This window comes from Arachis hypogaea, chromosome 1 (assembly GCF_003086295.3).
Source record: "Arachis hypogaea cultivar Tifrunner chromosome 1, arahy.Tifrunner.gnm2.J5K5, whole genome shotgun sequence".
Taxonomy (NCBI): Eukaryota; Viridiplantae; Streptophyta; class Magnoliopsida; order Fabales; family Fabaceae; genus Arachis; species Arachis hypogaea.
The window spans coordinates 92,481,410-92,488,628 of NC_092036.1; the positions used below are offsets into that span (position 1 = coordinate 92,481,410).

General features: G+C 36.8%; 1 non-coding gene across 1 annotated transcript; it reads left to right on the forward strand.

Moving 5' to 3' along the window:
* Positions 1-1,778: 1,778 nt before the first annotated feature.
* Positions 1,779-1,886, forward strand: LOC112716546 (small nucleolar RNA R71). Its single transcript, XR_003160397.1, has one exon. It is a non-coding gene; the product is annotated as a small nucleolar RNA R71 (small nucleolar RNA).
* The last annotated feature ends 5,333 nt before the right edge of the window (positions 1,887-7,219 follow it).

Sequence of the window (7,219 nt, forward strand, 5' to 3'; positions counted from 1 at the left end):
ATAAAAATATATATGAATAAAAATTGGGTTGCCTCCCAATAAGCGCTTCTTTAATGTCAATAGCTTGACAGTGAGCTCTCATGGAGCTTCACAGATTATCAGAGCATTGTTGGAACCTCCCAACACCAAACTTAGAGTTTGAATGTGGGGGTTCAACACCAAACTTAGAGTTTGGTTGTGGCCTCCCAACACCAAATTAGAGTTTGATTGTGGGGGCTTTGTTTGACTCTGTATTGAGAGAAGCTTATTGTACATCTTTTTCATGTTTACAGAGGGATACCCTTGGGCCTTAAACACAAGGTAGTCCCCATTCAATTGAAGGACTAATTCTCCTCTGTTAACATCAATCACAGCTCCTGCTGTGGATAGGAAGGGTCTTCTAAGGATGATGCATTCATCCTTATCCTTTCTAGTGTATAAGATTATGAAATCAGCAGGGATGTAAAGGCCTTTAACCTTTACCAACACGTCCTCTAGCAATCCATGAGCTTATCTTATTGACTTGTCAGCCATCTCTAACGAGAATGTGGCAGCCTGTACCTCAAAAATCCTTAGTTTCTCCATTACGGAGAGTGGCATAAGATTTATGCTGACCCCAGGTCACACAGAGCCTTCTCAAAGGTCATGGTGTCTATGGTATAGGGTATTAAGAATTTACCAGGATCTTGTTTCTTTTGAGGTAAAGTTTGCTGAACCCATGTATCTAGTTCACTAATGAGCAAGGGAGGTTTACCTTCCCAATTCTCATTACCAAACAACTTGGCATTCAGTTTCATGATGACTCCTAGATATTGAGCAACTTGCTCTCCAGTTACATCTTCATCCTCTTCAGAGGAAGAATAGTTTTTAGAGCTCATGAATGGCAAAAGGAGGTTCAATGGAATCTTTATAGTCTCTATATGAGCCTCAGATTCCTTTAGGTCCTCAATAGGGAACTCCTTCTTGTCTGGGAGACGTCCCATGAGGTCTTCCTCATTGGGATTCACGTCTTCCCCTTCCTCTCTAGGTTCGGCCATTTTGATTATGTCAATGGCCTTGCACTCTCTTTTTGGATTCTCTTCAGTATTGCTTGGGAGAGTACTAGGAGGAGTTTCAGTGATTTTCTTACTCAGCTGGCCCACTTGTGCCTCCAAATTTCTGATGGATGACCTTGTTTCACTCATGAAACTTAAAGTGGCCTTAGACAGACCAGAGACTATGTTTGCTAAGCTAAAAGAGCTCTGCTCAGAATGCTTTGTCTGTTGCTAAGAAGATGATGGAAAAGGCTTGTTATTGCTGAGCCTGTTTCTTCCACCATTATTAAAGCCTTGTTGGGGCTTTTGTTGATCATTCCATGAGAAATTTGGATGATTTCTCCATGAGGAGTTATAGGTGTTCCCATAGGGTTCACCCATGTAATTCACCTCTGCCATTGCAGGGTTCTCAAGATCATAAGCTTCTTCTTCAGAAGATGCCTCTTTAGTACTATTGGATGCATTTTGCCATCCATTCAGACTTTGAGAAATCATGTTGACTTGCTGAGTCAACATTTTGTTCTGAGCCAATATGGCATTCAGAGCATCAATTTCAAGAACTTCCTTCCTCTGAGGCGTCCCATTACTCATAGAATTCCTCTCAGAAGTGTACATGAATTGGTTATTTGCAACCATGTCAATGAGTTCTTGAGCTTCTGCAGGCGTTTTCTTTAGGTGAATGGATCCACCTGCAGAATGGTCTAGTGACATCTTAGAGAACTCAGATAGACCATAATAGAATATATCCAAAATGGTCCACTCTGAAAGCATGTGAGGAGGACATCTTTTGGTCATCTGCTTGTATCTTTCCCAAGCTTCATAGAGGGATTCACTATCTTTTTGTTTGAAGGTCTGAACATCCACTCTAAGCTTGCTCAGCTTTTGAGGAGAAAAGAACTTAGCCAAGAAGGCCGTGACAAGCTTATCCCAAGAGTCCAGGCTATCTTTAGGTTGTGAGTCCAACCATGTTTTAGCTTTGTCTCTTACAGCAAAAGGGAAAAGCATGAGCCTGTAGACTTTAGGATCTACTCCATTAGTCTTAACAGTCTCACAGATCTGCAAGAACTCAGTTAAAAATTGATAGGGATCTTCTGATGGAAGTCCATAAAATGTGCAGTTCTGTTGCATTAGAGCAACTAGTTGAGGCTTCAGCTCAAAACTGCTTGCTCCAATGGCAGGGATTGAGATGCTTCTTCCATCAAACTTGGAAGTAGGTGTAGTATAATCACCAAGCATCCTCCTTGCATTATTATTTTCGGCTGCCATCTCCTCTTCCTTTTCAAAAATTTCTGTAAGGTTGTCTCTGGATTGTTGTAATTTAGCTTCTCTTAGTTTCCTTTTTAGAGTCCTTTCAGGTTCAGGATATGCTTCAACAAGAATGTTCTTGTCCCTACTCCTGCTCATATGAAAAAGAAGATAACAGAGAAAGAAGAGGAATCCTCTATGTCACAGTATAGAGATTCCCTTATGTGAGTAGAAGAATAAGAAAATAAAAGGAGAAAAAGGTAAGAATCCAAACACAGGGGGGAAGAATGGGTTCGAATTCTTGAGTAGAAGAGAGGTGTTAGTAGATAAATAAATAAATAGAAGAAGATGAGAGAGAGGAGTTTTCGAAAATTATTTTTGAAAACAGGTTAGTGATTTTCGAAAATTAAGAGAAGAAATAAAATTAAAATTAAAATTTGAAACAATTAGTTAATTAAAAGAATTTTGAAAAAGAGCGAGGCATTTTCGAAAATTAGAAAGAGAAAAGTAGTTAGGTGATTTTGAAAAAGATAAGAAAAAAACAAAAAGTCAATTAGTTAGTTGAAAAAGATTTGAAAATCAATTTTGAAAAGATAAGAAGTTAGAAAAGATTTTTGAAATCAATTTTGAAAAAGATATGATTTGAAAAAGATATTTTGAAAAGATATGATTGAAAAAGATATTTTGGAAAAAGATTTGATTTTTAAAATTAAAATTCATTACTTGACTAACAAGAAACTAAAAGATATGATTCTAGAATTTAAAGATTGAACCTTTCTTAACAAGAAAGTAACAAACTTCAAATTTTTGAATCAATCATATTAATTGTTAGTAAAGTTTTCGAAATTTTGAAATAAAGATAAGAAAAAGATTTTGAAAATAAATTTTAAAAATTTTCGAAAATAATAAAAAAAATGAAAAAGATTTGATTTTTGAAAAAGATTTTGAAAAGATAAGATTTTTAAAATTGAAAATTTGACTTGACTTATAAGAAATAGCTAAGTTTTAAAATTTTTTTGACTAAGTCAACTCAAATTTTCGAAAATTATGAGCAAAATAAGGAAAAGATATTTTTTATTTTTGAATTTTTAATGAGGAGAGAGAAAAACACAAATATGACCCAAAACATGAAAATTTTGGATCAAAACACTTAATCCATGCAAGAATACTATGAATGTCAAGATGAACACCAAGAACACTTTGAAGATCAAGATGAACATCAAGACTTACTTTTGAAAGATTTTCAAGAAAAGAAAAACATGCAAGACACCAAACTTAGAAATCTTCAATGCTTAGACACTATGAATGCAAAAATGCATAGGAAAAACAACAAAAAACACAAAACAAGAAAATATGAAGAGCAAACAAGAAGACTTATCAAGAACAAATTGAAGATCATGAAGAACACATGCATGAATTTTCGAAAAATGCAAAAGTTTTAAAACATGCAATTGACACCAAACTTAAAACTTGACACTGGAATCAAACAAGAAACACAAAAAAATTTTTCATTTTTATGTTTTATTAATTTTTTGGATTTTTCAAAACTAATTTTTGGAAAAAACAAAAATAAAATAAAAATTTTTGAAAGATTTTTGAAAACTTTTTGAAAAGAAAATTACTTAATCTGAGCAACAAGATGAACCGTCAGTTGTGCAAGCTCAAACAATCCCCGGCAACGGCGCTAAAAATTGGTGCACGAAATTGTGATCATTAACAATGGCGCTAAAAACTTGGTAACGCTCTCAAACGTGAATCACACTTTGTCACAACTCCGTACAACTAACCACCAAGTGCACTGGGTCGTCCAAGTAATACCTTACGTGAGTAAGGGTCGATCCCACAGAGATTATTGGCTTGAAGCAAGCTATGGTCATCTTGTAAATCTCAGTTAGGCAGATTCAAATGGTTATAATTGGTTTTCAAAAATAATAATAAATAAAACATAAAATAAAGATAGAGATGCTTATGTAAGTCATTGGTGGGAATTTTAGATAAGTGTATGGAGATGCTTTGTCCCTGTTGAATCTCTGCTTTTCTACTACCTTCCTTCAATCCTTCTTACTCCTTTCTATGGCAAGCTGTATCTAGGGCATCACCGTTGTCAATGGCTACTTCCCATCCTCTTAGTGAAAATGGTCCAAATACTCTTGTCACAGCACGACTAATCATCTAACGGTTCTCGATCATGTTGGAATAGAATCCATTGATTCTTTTTCGTCTGTCACCACGCCCAACAATCGCGTGTTTGAAGCTCATCTCAGTCATTCAATCCCTGAATCCTACTCGGAATACCACAGACAAGGTTTAGACTTTCCGGATTCTCAAGAATGGCCACCAATAATTCTAGCTTATACCACGAAGATTCTGATTAAGGAATCTAAGAGATATTCGTTCGTTCTGAGGTAGAACGAAAGTGGTTGTCAATCACGTGTTCATATGTGAAAATGATGATGAGTGTCACGGATCATCACATTCGTCATGTTGAAGTGCAACAAATATCTTAGAATAAGAATAAGTTTGAATTGAATAGAAAATAGTAGTACTTTGCATTAAAACTCGAGTTACAGCAGAGCTCCACACCTTAATCTATGATGTGTAGAAACTCCACCGTTGAAAATACATAAGTGATGGTCCAGGCATGGCCGAATGGCCAGCACCCTTTGAAGGTCTAAAATCGCATACACTGATTAAAGATCAATCCAAAGACGTCTAATACAATAGTAAAATGTCCTATTTATACTAGACTAGTTACTAGGGTTTACAGAAATAAGTCTAAATGCAGAAATCCACTTCCGGGACCCACTTTGGTGTGTGCTTGGGCTGAGCTTGAGCTTTACACGTGCAGGGGCTTCTCTTGGAGTTAAACGCCAAGTTGTAACGTGTTTTTGGCGTTTAACTCTGGTTTGTGACGTGTTTCTGGCGTTTTACTCGAGACTGCAGCATAAAACTAGCGTTGAATGCCAGTTTGCGTCGTCTAAGCCCAAACAAAGTATAGAGCATTATATATTGCTGGAAAGCTCTGGATGTCTTCTTTCCAACGCCGTTAAGAGCGCGCTATTTGGAGTTTTGTAGCTCCAAAAAATCCATTTCGAGTGCAGGGAGGTCAGAATCCAACAGCATCAGCAGTCCTTTGTCAGCCTGAATCAGATTTTTGCTTAGGTCCCACAATTTCAGCCAAAAAATACCTGAAATCACAGAAAAACACACAAACTCATAGTAAAGTCTATTGCATGAAAACTAATGAAAACATCCCTAAAAGTAGCTAGATCCTACTAAAAACTACCTAAAAATAATGCCAAAAAGCGTATAAACTATCCGCTCATCAGATCCCAATTCCTTGGCAATCCAATTTCTCTAAGGTTGAACAATTTCCCAATTCCTTGATTTAATTGCTCATGGGAAGAGATGAAGTTTGGTCACTGATTATACCACACATATTCATAGATCAAAGTATTGGTAGGATTAAATGTCACAATATCCATCCAACCCCCAACCTAATCCAATGTGAGCGAGTATTTCTAGCATGATTTCCTCATTCCTCTTCCAAGGTTCAGAGGAAATCCAAGTATGAGCAATTTTTCTTCCGAGACAATTACCCAATTGGATGAAGATCGAAAGCTCTCTAGTAAAATCAAGAGAAAAGAAAGAAGAAGAAGAATCAAAATTACAATTGATCCATTAAATCACAATAGAGCTCTCTAACCCAACGAAAAGAGTTAGTTGTTCATTGATCTACCAAAATAGAAAAGAAAGAAAGTGCAAAAAAATAAACATGAATATTAAAACTGAAATTGAAACTTCAAAGTTCATAATTGAAAAATACAAATTGAAATTAAACTACTACTAAGAAAAGAAAAAGAAGAAGTGTGTGAGGGGAGGGAGTCTGAAGACCCCTCTTCAATCCCCGGATTCCAAAATTTCTCCTTTTCCGCCCTTTGAATGTAAAAACTAAGGCCTTTATATAGGCTCTCCTAAATTACAAAATGAAATTAAAAGCAAATTACAATTAAATGAAAATTCATATTATAGATGCTTCTTGTGGCCTTGATTGGTTGACACTTGTGGGCTTGCTTCCTTGAGGTTGGGTGGTCCTTGAAAGAGAAGTGAATCAAGTTGAGGTCTAGGTGCTAATGTTAGTGCTACCGTTAGCCACACTAATGCTACAAGTGTGGCATTAGTACTGAAGTTAGTGTGGCTAACGTCACACTTGCTACCCAATTGATGTTTTTGTGGCTTAAACGATGCCTATTGTTTGTGCTCCAATTTCATACCCACTATAGATCATTATATATCGTTGGAAAGCTCTGAATGTCAGCTTTCTAATTCAACTAGAATCATCTCGATTGGATCTCTGTAACTCAAGTTATGCCCCCTTGAAGGGGACAGGTTGCTGGCATAGTCGCTGGCGTTATTGGAAAAAGTGAGTGCCAATAACGTCAGCATTCAAGGGATTAATATTGCCAGGTTCTGGAGCTCAATCCTAATGTCCACCCCATACTATTATATATTTTTGGAAATCCCTGGATGTCTACTTTATAACGCTTTTGGAAGCGCATCATTTGGAGCTCTACATCTTGAGTTACACTTCTTGGAAGGTTAAGAGGTCAGCTGGCCTTACTACAGGTTGATACCATGTTCATCTTTACAATTTTGGGATAGATTTTCTCACTCAAATTTAGTGTCCACCATGTAGTGCCATATATGCTTGAAAAGCTCTGGAATCCTAATTTGCAATGCCACTAAAATCACCTCATTTGGAGCTATGTGGCTCAAGTTATTCTTGCTTGAAGAAGGCATGGTCAGGTTGCCGGGTGAGATTTTGCCCACGTTAGTGTCCACGATAGTGTAACTAACGTGGCCACTAACGTAGGCCTTCTTTGCTTTAAAAACGTTAGCGGCATTCACTTTTTTCACTAACGTTCACAGCTGCCTCCTTTCTTCCATGTTAATGCCCACGT